The following is a 15,024-nucleotide window of genomic DNA, read 5'->3' as shown; positions in this document are numbered from 1 at the left end:
TTCAAACATAATTGGACGGATTACCATGACATTTGATGCTCAGAGGATGTCGACTACCGATCAGCTGACTTTTGCCATGAGGTTGACATTTGAGTGAAATGTCTTAACAGCTATTGGATGGATTGCCATCATATTTAGTGCAGACATTCATGTTCCCCTCAGGAAGAAATGATGATCCCTTAACTTTTCATGTCGTGCCATCATCATCTCAATTTGTCCAATACTTTGGTTTCTGATTAAAGGTGCTCTATACAATAATACATTAATATAGCAGCAAACTATATTTGCTGTGTGAAGATATAGAGGAGTAATGTCTACCTGAGCAGAGAATGAAGTCACTCTTCCTCTGTGTGTGTTGTAATCAGAGCTTCTCTGTGCTTTGTTGACATAGCCGGGCCGGTCGCGCATGCTTATAATGCATGTTAGTGCATGTGAGCGTGACCCACTGGCTATCTCACGGCCGACGCTCCCCACTGCTCTCATACAGCAGTTACAGCTGACGGCATCGTCGCGGAAGACTAGCACCCATCCTCCGGTTCCCCCCCAGGTAAACATTGTCACCTCTGTCAGCAGTGTTGCTGTTGTTTTCACTGTTAGCTCTGTTAGCATCGTTAGCGGCTCAGCCGTCGCCATGTCGAGAGCCTTATGGAGGCAACCCAAATGCTCCCAATCTTGCATTTAGTACCTTTAAATAAATACTTGAAAAACTAATGACATTCCCATCAGCCTCAGTTGTAGCCTACTTTGTGTTTAGCAGGGCTGTCCCGAATACCATTTTTTTGGGCTTTGAAGCTTTGGTGAGAAATATTCGAAGGAATTTGAATCTTCACAGAGCGGCGCGGCAGACTGACATGTTCTTCTGTCTCCATTTCCACCGTTAGAGTGCCGCTGCTGCACTACCGTACACACAAGCACCTCTACACACAACAAACAGCGATATCCGTCTGAGCATAACTAATAATATTTAATGTTGAATATGAATAATGCTGTGCGATTATTCCTTATTTCATTGGCTATTTTGGGATTCATACTTTATTAGTACATATTTGTATAGAAAACAACAACGAATCATTAAAATAGTGATTTGGAGGTCGATTACCATGACAACGGTCGAAGCTTCAAAACATTCAGGTCAGCCCTAGTGTTTAGTGTTAAACTGCTAATTAGAAAATGTTAACATGCTAAACTAAGATTGTTAACATGGTAAACATTATACCTGCTAAACATCAGCATGTTAGCATTGTCATTGTGAGCATATTGGCATGTAGCTCAAAGCCCTGCTGAGCCTGCAGCCTCACAGAGCTACCAGCACGGCTGCAGAATCAGACAGGATTAATATTACAAGGCGACGTGGGTAATGAAATACTTCCCCTCCTCCCTCATTATAAAAGTCATTCCACATGGCATTTTAGCCACTGGCTGTTCTGTAGCAGGCAATGATCTGCTGTGGAAAAAAACACATGACCTTCATCAGCTGGCTTATTATTTTTAATATTAGTAATATTATGGCATAATTTAATTATAACACAAACAGTTGCATATACTACTTAAATCACCAGTAACATTACAAGAGCTCTTTTTTGAAAAACTTGTGGGGCTTTCCTCTTGTAAGGTTCATCTTTACTTTTTCCTTCAGTGTGTGAGTTGACTGATGTTCACGAGGAGGAGCAGGTTAAATTAGCAAAGTCCTTTTTCTACTTCTCCAGTTGTCTGCACTTAGCTGATGAAACTCAGTAACAGGAAACTCAGACATACTGTTCTAATGTAAAGTGTCTCTTCAATTATGGGAGTTCACAGAACGACAGGATGTGTTGTGTTAATCCAGCATGGGGCTTTAAAAATGTTGCTTTCTGATAAAATCAAACTCAACTTGATTTTTTGAATTTTGTCAAAAATGCTTGTGAACAGATTCAAGATTCCAAAGCTCTCCTAATTTTTCATGAAAGGAGAATTAAACGCCTCTTGAAAAAGGGAGTGGAATGAGAACGGAAATTAGTACGATTTCAATTTACATGGAAATAGTGTTTTCAAGGCTCGTCTGAACGGCGGGATATGTCTGCCTGCCTGTTTTTACTTCACACATTATACAGACAAGGCTGAAATGATTGAAAACAAATCCCCACAATTATTCTAAACCCTTTTATGTGTCCAATAGCGTTAGTCTTGTGCAAATAGGACTTCAGCGTCTCTTCACCTGCTCCTGTAAATGCACATTAAGTCAACCTCTCTAACTTAAAAGACATTACATGGCATTGGGCCTCAGCAAAATCACAGTTATGGAAAGAATTCCATTATCAGTAATAGCGGGAACTCCGATTTGGTTATTTTCACAGAATAATATGCAGTTTAATACAGATGAGCCTTTTTTGATTAACATATTGTAAGTTTTCCCAGGTGGCTCTGTGGTTTCCATGTAGCTGTTCATATCCAGCTATGAAGCTAAAGTAATCTGCTGTCACTTTCTACTTTTTAATAAGAAAAGGGGGGAACAAAATCTCCCCATGATTCAGCAGTTGTCGGTCTAAAACGATAAACTAGAGCACCGTCACAGACTCGTGGGGACCGCCTCCACCCCCAGACGTTCAGCAGACGCTCACATAAAGCAGGCTTGACTAAAATATAAACACAAAGTCTCACAGCCACACACATATGAACATGAAAATGTGCAGCGACGCGTTCACATCGTCTGGAGATCTCCTGTCTGCTCGCCGGTGTAGCCCGTTGCCGCGGTAACGGTCAGCCTGTCTCATTTAGAGATGGTCTTGATGACCTCAGCGCTGCTTATTGAGCTGTGATCAACATGTTTGCCTGTCACCTCGGCTCCCCACAGGTTTCACCAGGCAGAGAAGCCAGGAAAATAAAACCTACATTGCTCTTTTTTACCGTTGAAGTTTACTAAGACACAGAAAGCAGCTACAGTTTATATTTATACACAAGTAAGTTTTCAAGTGGCTTGTAAGATTCAAATCGTTATGGCCATTATTACTTGCATACACTTCTTTCACCACTCCCTATTGTTCAACTGGTGGTTACGTGCTTGTCTTCAAGGACACATCAACAGCAGTTGCCAGGAGAGGAGAGAGTTAAGGGAGGGGGATTTGAATGTAGAGCTGCAACGAATAATCGATTTAATTAAATTGCCAACTATTCTAATAATCGATTAACCGGTTTGAGTATTTTTTTTAAGGAAAAAAACACTGAATTCAGCTTCTTACATGTGAATATTTTCTGCTTTCTTTACTCCTCTCTGACGGTAAACTGAATATCTTTGAGTTGTGGACAAAACAAGACATTTGAGGACGTCATCTTGGACTTTGGGGGAAACACTGATCGACATTTTTCACCATTCTCTTGACATTTTATAGACCGAACAACTAATCAATTAATGGAGAAAATAATCAACGGATTAATCGACAATGAAACTATTTGAATTCAAGTCTATACATACTAGAGTTTTCGGATATATAGCCCTCTTCCCCCTAGTTCACACACACATACTTTGTGAAGACAAACTGCCCGATCGAACTTTAAAACAGCATCTGGTTGGGGGGATTGCATCATAAAGCTCACCAAAGAGCAGAAGCCTCCGCCCCCAGGACATTGGTGCTGATCCGATTGGTAAGGTGGAGGAAATGTCAGCCAGCCTCTCAAAAGGGCAGCAATGAGTTCACTTCCTTATATCTTCATTATATTCTCAACCATTGTCTCCCTCTTAATAGCAGAAGTGGATAGTAGTATATACTGTGGAACTAAGGGTCTTAAAAACTATTGTGAAACAGAGAACTATCGCATATGAACCTGCTGCTCATGATGGCTCTGCACTCTTACGGACAAGAGTGACATGCATTTATTTGCGCCTAGCATGTATTCATTTCTTGTAATGTACCTCATATTTTCTTGGCATTCCTTTAGATATGCATATTAGTTAAGATACGTCCAGCTTTATGACACAAGTCATTTTACCTATAGGTGCAGTTTAGTCTACCAAAATAACATATTCGTGCCGTATTATTACATCCTAAGACTGTGTTTAAAGATGTGTTTAAAGCGAGACTATTGAACTTTAGAAAAAAATAATAACTAAATCTTTATCTTGGATGTGAAAAGTTGAATTCATAAGTATTAAAACACAACTTTCTCAATGCAATACACTTAGCTACAACAGCCTCATTTGGATAGGTATGGGATACATGGTCCGAAATTAACACCCGCCAACCACCAAACGGGTAGATTTTCAATTTGGCGAGTAAATCTCGGCAGGCTATCCGCCACACTGGCGGGTTAACGTTTGCACTAATATAGTCACGTAATAAAAAAACTATGCTCGGTTACACTGAGAGTCTCTACCACGTTTTGTTGTCATTCACGGGTGCGCTCCTCTCCTCGTTACTCCTGGCTTGAGACTAATGGCGTTCCGACGTCCAGGGGACGATAGAAAATATGTTTGGGACACAGTAAACTCACTATCAGCAAGATTTCTTAAAAACAAACACTGCGGTTTGGATGGTGAAGGTAAATTCTAACCATGGATGTAACGTTATCATGATGTGTTAAAATGTAATCTTGTAAAATGTAGTTTTTTGGTGAGAAACTTGAATAAATAGAGTTTGCTGGAGATGTTTTTAAAGCAATATATAATAGATCATAGAGAGGGAATTATGACCTGTTTAACTTCCTAACAAAAACCAGTATACAAACAGTAATAAAGGAGTGTATGTTGAAGTACATCGGATTTATTGTTTTAGTAGAATAGAATAGAAGAGAAAGCTTTATTGTCATTGTATTAAATACAACGAGATTCACAGTTGCCACTCCTGGTCAGTGCTTTAAAATAAATACTTGACAAGACTAAACGAGGCAGGTAAAAGATATAACAGGTAAAACACACACAGCTATAAAGCAAATAAAACAGGAATAACACAGGTAAAGTAGATGTAATAAATAAATATAAACAGCGGTATTACACTTGAGGAATAAAATAAGTAAAATAGATGTAATAAAATAGGTAAAATATATGTAATGAAATAGGTAAAATATATGTAATGAAATAGGTAAAATAGATGTAATAAAATAGGTAAAATAGATGTAATAAAATAGGTAAAAATAGATGTAATGAAATAGGTAAAAATAGATGTAATGAAATAGGTAAAATAGATGTAATTAAATAGGTAAAATATATGTAATGAAATAGGTAAAATAGATGTAATAAAATAGGTAAAAATAGATGTAATGAAATAGGTAAAATAGTGTAATAAAATAGGTAAAAATAGATGTAATAAAATAGGTAAAATATATGTAATGAAATAGGTAAAATAGATGTAATTAAATAGGTAAAATAGATGTAATGAAATAGGTAAAATAGATGTAATGAAATAGGTAAAATAGATGTAATTAAATAGGTAAAATAGATGTAATGAAATAGGTAAAATAGATGTAATGAAATAGGTAAAATAGATGTAATAAAATAGGTAAAATAGATGTAATAAAATAGGTAAAATAGATGTAATAAAATAGGTAAAATAGATGTAATAAAATAGGTAAAATAGATGTAATAAAATAGGTAAAATAGATGTACTTCTGTAGCCTATACCTTGTGAAATGTCAGGAAGGTATGAAAAAATAGATACCACCCAAGCTTTCAGACTTCAATTGATTAACCATCAATATATTTGAACTATTTTGCTTCAACTTTTGCTCTGGCCTCTTCTCTAAGTTTGTATTCAACATAATAATGTCAATGAAATGTCCTGAAACACATTTATATGACACAAAAGGCAATTTATTATTTTGGCTCGTAAAAAATAGGCTTGGCAGGTGGATTTTTTTTCATCTACAAGTCCCCTTTACCGGTGAGTCAAATAGTTAATTTTGGACACTGGGTAGATAGATGTTGCTGTGTAACTGATATTACTGAGGCAGTTTGCTGACTTTAGGACTCACCTCTACTTGTGCTACCGTTACACTACATGTTGGCGTATTCAGATCACCTAATGATGACCAACTGACTCAAGAGAACCTTGGGAAATGTAGGGATATTCAATGTGTCATTATCCTTTTGTAGCCACAGTGGCCGCTGAAGTCAAGTTTGACCCACTGCAAGAATACGTTTGTAGCTTGCTGATTGTTGTGGATGATACATTTTGTTATAGCATCATAATCTCATTCGAGCATTCAATAAAATATTGCAGGATGCACTTCTACAGCACACTATCAAAACTAGTGTCGTATAAGAGATGCACCAGGGCAATTTGCTTCAATTCCTTGATCACGAAAGACACAAGCTAATGATTATGAGGTCAGAGGTCATTCCCACAACACCATAGAATTAATCATGGGTAATAATTGCTCAAATGCCAGATGCCCCTGGCGTTTATTAATGTAATAGCTATATATTTATGGAAATGTCTTTTTCTGTGACTGCCAAGACAAACTGGCTCTTTGCGCTAACAAATGTACAAATGTTTAGCCTTCCCAAACCTGTGTCCCTTCAGTAATTAGTGTGATATCGTTTTATATTCACCACCTAACGAAACAGTGCAGCCAGCACTCGCAGCTCCCGGTGCCAGAGCAGGACTTAGAAGTTGGCTCATTTTGCCATTAAATAGAGCTAACAAGGTCCGCAGGGATCAAGCCGGCACAGCAATTGATGTCAGTTTAGAATAGTTAAGGAGGGCTGATAATGCTCGCAGGAATGTCCCAGTGGCCCAGTGCTCTTGTTTTTCCACACTGGAGCTGATAGGAGCCAAACTGGACTCCATAGACCCATGAGCTTTCTCTTCAGCTCTTTAAAGAAAATGGCTTTTAATGGACTGCTGTCCTAAAATCGTTACCACTTCATCTGCTAATAGATTCTCTTTGAAGCCTGCTTCTTACTCTACAAGGAGACGTTCCGTCGGTGCACGTTAATGTCTTGGTAATCAGTATGCATGCCGAGTGTTTGATTTAACCAATTGATTTAAGAAGAGATTAGCCTGTAGTTTTGACAGAAGTCACTGTGGTATATTATAGAAAAACAAAGGGGATGTTTGAATTTCTCCTTGCTGTCTCTTTGAGCTTGTTGCAGACAGTAGTAAGGAATTTGCATGCGATTACCTCAGAGTTGTGATCTTGGAGGGTTCCTTGAAGCCACAATCCTTTGGGCACATGCAGACATGCATTCGTCAGATACTTCCCCGAGCTCATTGCCAGGGAACTGGGTCAGCGGCAGAGTTTAATTGAGTTCAGTGCATGGAAAGGTGGTGCTGCTGCCTGGCAGGAAGTGGTGGGGATATATAATTAAATGTTTTTTGAAAAGACCCTTTTTGAAACTTCTTGGCATTCTGGCCACCACAGTTAAATATTCAAGTAATCCTGGTTTTCAGTTAACATGCAGTACAGAAGTGGATAGAACATAGTAATCTAGAGCAGTGGTTCCCAACCTCCTCCCTCCAACTGCCCTGTCAGATGAGCTGAAATTCCCCTTCACTGACACTACCTGTTATGATCAATATGTATTCATTTGAATTGATTTTAAACTGGAATGTTTTTTAACACTATTAATGATATAAAAGTGTTCTAGTACACCAAATTTTTAATGTAATTTTGCTGTTAATGTTTTTTTCAGTTTGGTCAAATTTGCATTCATACAACTACCATTTAAGGTAGCAGAAATTGGACATTTCAACCATTTATACATTACTTTTAGTTATATATTTCAACCATTTATCTATTACTTTTAGTTATATATTTCAACCATTTATCCATTACTTTTAGTTATATAAACTGGAAAAACTAAGTTTGGAAACTTGTGTTTGGTTGATTATTTCTCTGTTGTTACAATGCTAATTGGCATTGTATTTTACATGGTTGGAAAGCCTGTTTATTTACCTTCGCAATGATGTCCAACTTGTAAGGATCATGCATTTGTGGGATGAGCAGCACAGCTGATTATGTGGGTAGCGCCCAAGAAAAATTTCCCAAAATGCTCCGTCAATGGTAAACAGTGTTTTCTCCTGTTGGTATTGACTCTTGTTTTGAGTTGTTTGGTGGATTGGATGATTGAACTCTCTATCAGTAACAAGGAACAAACAAGACATATTGGCAATTTTACACTTTATTCATTTAATACTCCGTCAGGAGCCTCAGTAGCGGTGGAAGATCCATACGCAGCCACAACAGCCTGGCACCTCCTCCTCATGCTGGTCACCAACCTGGTCACACGTTGCTGTGGGATGGCATTCCATTCCTCAACCAGGATTCGTTGCAGGTCAGCCAACGAGGTTGTGTTGGTCACTCTAACACGTACAGCACGCCCAAGCTGATCCCACAAGTGTTGAATTGGGTTGAGGTCTGGACTCTTGGCAGGCCGTTCCATTCTCTCTACTCCCACATTGTGGAGGTAGTCTGTGATAACCCTGGATCTGTGGGGGAGAGCGTTGTTTCTTGGAGGATGAAGTTAGGTGCCAGATTGAGGCGATATGGGATCGCCACTGGCTGCAGAATCTCATCCCGATATCTCCCTGCATTGAGATGGCCTTCAATGATGACAAGCCTTGTTTTGCCAGTGAGGGAGATGCCGCCCCACACCATGACACTGCCCCCACCAAAAGCTGTTACTCCATCGGTGCAACAATCAGCATAGCGTGTAGACACCAGCGCAAACGGGCCTGACGGTGAAGGGCAGTCATTGCAGGCTTCCTGGTAGCCTACACTGTTTACCATTGGCAGAGCATTTTGGCAAATTTTTCTTGGGTGCTACCCACATAATCAGCTGTGCTGCTCATCCCACAAATGCATGATCCTTACAACTTGGACATCATTGCGAAGGTAAATAAACAGGCTTTCCAACGATGTAAAATACAATGACCATTAGCATTGTAACAACAGAGAAATAATCCACCAAACATAAGTTTCCAAACTTTGTTTTTCCACTTTATATTTCAACCATTTATCCATTACTTTAATTATATATTTCAACCATTTATGCATTAATTTTCACAAATTTTCCATTGCTTTTAGCTAACTATATTTTAGCCATTTATCCATTGCTTTTAGATAACTAATTCAACTGTTCATCCATTATATTTAAATATTTGAACTATTTATCAAATAGTTATTTCTATTTTACACAATCTTAAGTGCTCTATGCATGGCAACTGCAGAAGTACCCCTGGGGGTACAAGTACCCCTGTTTGGGGATCACTAATCTAGAGATTAGAGAAGGAAACGTCTGACTAGCTAACTGGTGTGAATCCCAGATAGTTTGATGAAACTTTAAAACTTGGGAAGTAAACACCGCCCATCTCAGCAGTTATCCCCGCTCCTGAGCGAGGCACATGACCCCCCCGTTTCTCCAGTAAGGCTGCTCTGTGGCTGACAGTAGCAGCCCAGGGTTGTACTGGGTATCTACCAGCGTGAATGTGTGGAAGTGTGTGAGCGTGAAGCAAGGCGATGCTGACAAACAGCATGGAGCTCAGCTGACTCTCCCTGAATAATTACAGTCCGCTCTAAAAAAGAATCTGAGCGCGAGGCTGCTGCAGTGGCTTATCTGTGTCTCTCTGTGTCGTCTCTACTCCTAAGTACACCATCTGTTTTTGCATTGAGTCTAGCTGAACTGTGACACGGAGTCTGAATAAACTTGTGTGCTTTCTGCTCCCACTCAGCAGGTCACACTGCTGCTTGCAGATGCCTTTTTTCAGCCTTTGGTTTGGTGCACTGTAGCAACTCTGAGGATTTTAAACCCGCTATTGTCTTTTTAAAATATTAATATTCATTGCTGCTTGTTATTGTCACTGGGACCCATTAAACTTCAATTACATTTCATTTGAATCCCCATGGGGGCCAGTGTGTTTTTTTTTAACAAAACGAAAATCACTTCCTAATTAGATCACATTGAGAAAAATCTTTGTTTTGTCACCGGGTGAAGTTAATTGCTGGATTGTAAGGGAAATGGCAACAGATTACTGCAGAGACCTTCTGTTCCCCTGCAGACAGCAGGGAAGTTGGACGGCGTCCATGTGAACCTGCTGACTGGAACGAACATACAGAGGAGAAGCAGCGCTCCTCTTTCAGCTGGGGAGGAGGAGGTGTTAGATCCTGGTAGCTTTGTTGGTTTCACAGAAACAAGCACTCTTGTCAGGAAACTACTCCAGTTTAAAGAGCCATTGTGCTGTACACCGTGCAAAGAAATAGCAAACCAGTGCTCTCTATCTTTTTCTTCAGGCCTTATTCCAGTTTGTTTTTCAGCTTTTTGTTTCTTACTTATTGTTACGGGGTTTAAAGCTGGGGTTGGTAGTGTTCTTCACAAACCTTTTTTGTTATATTTGTTGAAATCCTCATTACATCCGGATAGCAATCAATAAATCAAATGCTCTGACAAAAACAAAGCCGTCCCGTCCAATCATTTCATTCGGGCATGAAATGATTGGACAGGCTACCTGCTGGTCTACCTACCTACCTGCCTACTGTACCGGTCTGTCTACCTACCTAACTGCCAGCTTGACAGCTGTGAGTACTAACAATAGCGATGTTAATTTTTTACATTCGTTATGATAATTTTGGGGGAGTGGCTTTGGAGGGAGACCTGAACTGACGGAGTGTCAGTGTTGCCGACTTGGCTTCTTTCTCTCTAGATTTAGGGACTTTTGGAGCTAGTGCTGCTCGCTACTTTCATTGGAAAATAGTTGGCAACACTGGGCTTGGTTTTTTGGTTGGATCATTTTTAAAATCTAGTGTACTCTTGATAGTTTCTCAAGATTACCAACCCTAGCTTTATGAACCAATATGTCATATTTCAAATGTTATACATGCCTTTGTTGTGTCCTTTTGCCCACTGTACACCTGTCTGGAGGCTATATATACTTATTTTAGTACAAAACAGACAGATTTCTCACCTAATTGATGAATATCTGAATTAATTTCACCGTTCTAACACTGGCTGCTGATGTGTTTCAGGCGTAGTCTGGGTCCATCCTGTGTATATTTATAATATTAACACCTCTATGATCCGTGGCAAACCATGCTTTCTTCAAGTAAGACCATACCTGCTGTGGTCCCAAGACTGCCTGAGGAAATTAGGTCATCCAGATCAGTATCCACTTTGAAATCTCTTCTCAAAGACATATTTTTACAGATGTGCATTAATTATTGATTTTTTCACAACACTGCTGCAAAATAATGTTGTGATAAACCAATTGAGCAGCAATACAAGTGAAATGTGCATGAAGTGTATTTTTTTTTCCGTAATTCCTATTTCACCTTAGATGAGAAAAATGCATCTAGTCTAGTCTGCAGACTTCAGAAGAAGAATTACAGATTGACAAAATGTCAGCCATATGCCCATTTCATATTTTTATTATTTATCTTTTTAGTCACTGTGATTGATTTGCATTGTCCTTATCTACAGAATATTTGTACACACACATACTCACTCAAATATACACTGATTATTTGCAAAAACAGTAGTTGCTTGTCTATTTTTAGTTTCTAAATTACTAACAGCAGTTGCATTTTTTTCAACACAAAGATGATCTAGTTTTACTATAAATTATGGTCAATATGATGGTACAGCGAGGAATTATGGATGCAGTGTGTATTAGGCTATAGATAAAATATAAATGAAACCCAACAACAAACCATTAATTTAAACTTCATTAAAAATGAAGCACGCAGAATATGTAAGGCAAGGCAGGATTATTTGTACAGCACTTTCCAACGAAACGGCAAGTCAAATTGCTCACAGTACTTTGTGACATAACAAAGAGGATTCTTACATCAGGAGCTGCCGTACATAATGTTTTTGTTTCATGCTTTACATTTACTACAGCATACCTGGGTGGATGGAGGAGATTACTGCTTTACAATACACATCTTGGCTATCCCTTTGCATACACTATGTATATATGACCTTTCTACAACAGTTAATATGGATATTACATACAGGTTGAGTTTGAGTATAGGCTTTTTGAACTCAGAGATGGCTTTATATGGATGTGTTTTATGCCTCCGCGGCGGCGACAGCCATGGCCGGAAGCATTATGTTTTCGTGCTGTCCGTCCGTCCGTTCATCCAGTTCCTGTGAACGCAATATCTTAGGAACACCTTGATTGAATTTCTTAAAATTTGCCACAAACGTCCACTTGAACTCAAGGATGATCCGATTCAATATTGGTGGTTAAAGGTTAAGGTCACTGTGACCTCACCAAACACGTTTCAGCTCGTAACTCAAGAATTCATATACTAATTATGACAATTTCACAAATGTCTAATAGGAAAAATTATGAAGTGATGACATTTAGGACAGGCATGGATGTAAAGTGCAACTGGTTGGCGGAGGCATACAACTGCAAGGCGGTAATTCTAGTTTTATTTCTTATTTCTTATAATGATCATTGTTTTGTTTTTAATTATTTTTTGTTTACCTTGCACTGCGTGTTAATCATTCTTTTGTAGATGCACATCTCACTTTTGGATGTAATATTTTTTCATTATTACATGGCTTGTTCTGTATTCAGTGACTAATACTGCTACAACATCTTAATGACCTCTGGTGGCTCATTAAATCAACTTTCATCACATCACATCTCTTTATCCCTCTGCTCTTTTCTTTTCTCAAATTCAAAATTATCAAGCTGTTTAAATGTTCTTTCTTTCATTTGTTCTGTTATAATTAATAAAAGACATCTTGCATGTGAATAAAAGTCGTCAATGCAGTGGACCTAGCTTCTCCTTCAGCCTTAGTAGTGAAGACATCTTTCTAATATATCTAATATATAATGTAGCTAGTATACTAAATATACATATTTCTAATATATCTTCTATATGCTTTTAGCCTGTAGAGAACAGATGGGCGATGTGAGCTCTTCCCTCATAAGTGGACACCAGAGATTGCTCTTTACCTGTAAAAATCAATGTGTGCTTAACGGCAATTCAAAATATAAATATGTTCCCTACAGGCCAAGTACTGTATATATATAAATCATAGGAGGATGTTATAGTAAAACAGCTCGGCAGCAACACCAGCTATTCTAGTGAGTAATGTTGGATGGACATTATGTATGCACAATGAGTGTTCATCCATAGTGAAATGTCTTTGTGACCTCACAAAAACAAGTTTTGGCCATAATTCAAGAATCCATATGCTAGTTGTCACACTTTCACACAAATGTCTAACAGGATAAAATGATGAAGTGATGACATTTTGGACTGACATGGATGTAAACTGCAACTTGACTGACTAGCACAGGCATACAACTGCGTAATTCTAGTTATTCCATGTTACATTTTAGCTCATGTAATCCCCAGTCTATTTGTGTTTCTAGCATTTGTACTAGTGCAGTATTCTCACTCCGTCGGCTGTTATTGCAATGCACACTCTTAACACTTGGGAGTTGTCTGAAAGAAGCAAGTAGCAGACTGTTTGCCCGGGGATGTTGGCCTGGGTCTGTCATGTTTGTGGAGATAGACTCGAGCATGAATACTGGGGGACATATGCTCTGCCCAGTTCAACCATATGCCCATTCTGCCGCTGCTGTTGCCCAACAAACTGCATCGCTTTAGCACAACAAGTCTGTGTCTGGCATGCCTGTTTCGAGTAGTATTAATGTGGACAGTCGCTGTATTCGACACAGAGCCTGTGAGGCAGAGGTTAAAGGAACACATTCACTTTGAATCTGATTGTTCTATTCTAATGCTTTCAAACAGATAAGTCATGATCCATAAGTGTAAACATTTTCCTCTGGAGATCAGAGCATAAATACATTAATTTATTCTGTAATTGACACTGAATTCCTAACAGACTTGTTGCCTCACCAAGTTTTAGTTTGAGACATCCAGTCCAACCAAGTTTTCTATGGCAGTAGCTTCCAGCTGTGAGTCACAAAATGTCCCGATATCCCAGTAAAATATCACAGCTGCTAACACACAGTGTCCTTGCAGTTGTTCCATTATTCAGTGTCTCCAGAAGAACCTGCCAGCAGAGTCTGTCTCTCTGCATCTCAGCATAAGGACTGAAAATAAAATGTAAGTCCTATTTTTAAAGGGTTAATTCTCTTCCTAAAACGCAATCATTTGGATCTTGTCAAGTTATACATTTCACTCAAGATTATTTTGATGTAGAGTAAAACATAAATCTGTAGCTTCAGTCTTGTGGACAACACTTGTACAACACCCAGATCAGTCCATGTATTGTAAACCTCTGAACCTTTTATGGCGCAGACGTAGACGTGCTCTCTCACTCTATTTCTGAACCCCCCCGCCCCTGGCAGCCCACAAATGCTTTACATGGAAGGCTGACTATTTTCCATCTCAATGCTACCACAGTCACATCCCACTATCATGTAAAGCTGTTTTATATCGAATGCAACCCTGAAATTGAGTATGCATGAGCACCGCGCAGACTACCAAACATTTGGCAGAAAATCCTTTTCTGAAGGGATGCTACGAGTGTCCCATGGCTGCGTGCACAAATGCCCAGCCCTTGGCTTTTTGCTGCTGGATGCAGTGCCAAGGGTAATGCTCCTTCAGGGTGTCGATGCCGCGGCGGCCAGTAGGGGGCACTGTGACTATGTGGCAGCCCCGCGCCTGTTGATTTCCTCCTGCAGTGGCTGAGTGGAGTGGCCTCAGCTACATTATATCTGTCTTCTCTCAGGAGCTTTCACGGCTGGGAGAAAATCACTGTGTTTGCTGATGATAATGCAATTAATTAAAGAGCCAATCATTTTAGCCCGGCATGTCTAAATTCGAATGGAAATTGTGACACATTGCTGTGTGTTGTACATGCTGACGCTGGGCTGTGTCTCTGCTCATCATCAACAAACTTATTTTGTTTTTCAGTGACTGACCACCGTAATGCAAATCATGTTTTCTTATTAATTTTGATGTTCGAGGTGCTGCATAACAAGGCGGGAGGAGAAGCAAAACAAAGGCGCAGACAATACCCTCCCCTGTTGTCTCTCTGCGAGCTACTTTTGAAATTGAATTCTATTTCCCTTCCTCTCGGAGTGTATTGGTGAGGCTTAATGTATGTCTCTGTGTGTGCCGTAGCCG

Source organism: Sebastes umbrosus, chromosome 2 (genome assembly GCF_015220745.1).
Source record: "Sebastes umbrosus isolate fSebUmb1 chromosome 2, fSebUmb1.pri, whole genome shotgun sequence".
Taxonomy (NCBI): Eukaryota; Metazoa; Chordata; class Actinopteri; order Perciformes; family Sebastidae; genus Sebastes; species Sebastes umbrosus.
This window is presented reverse-complemented; position numbering follows the sequence as displayed.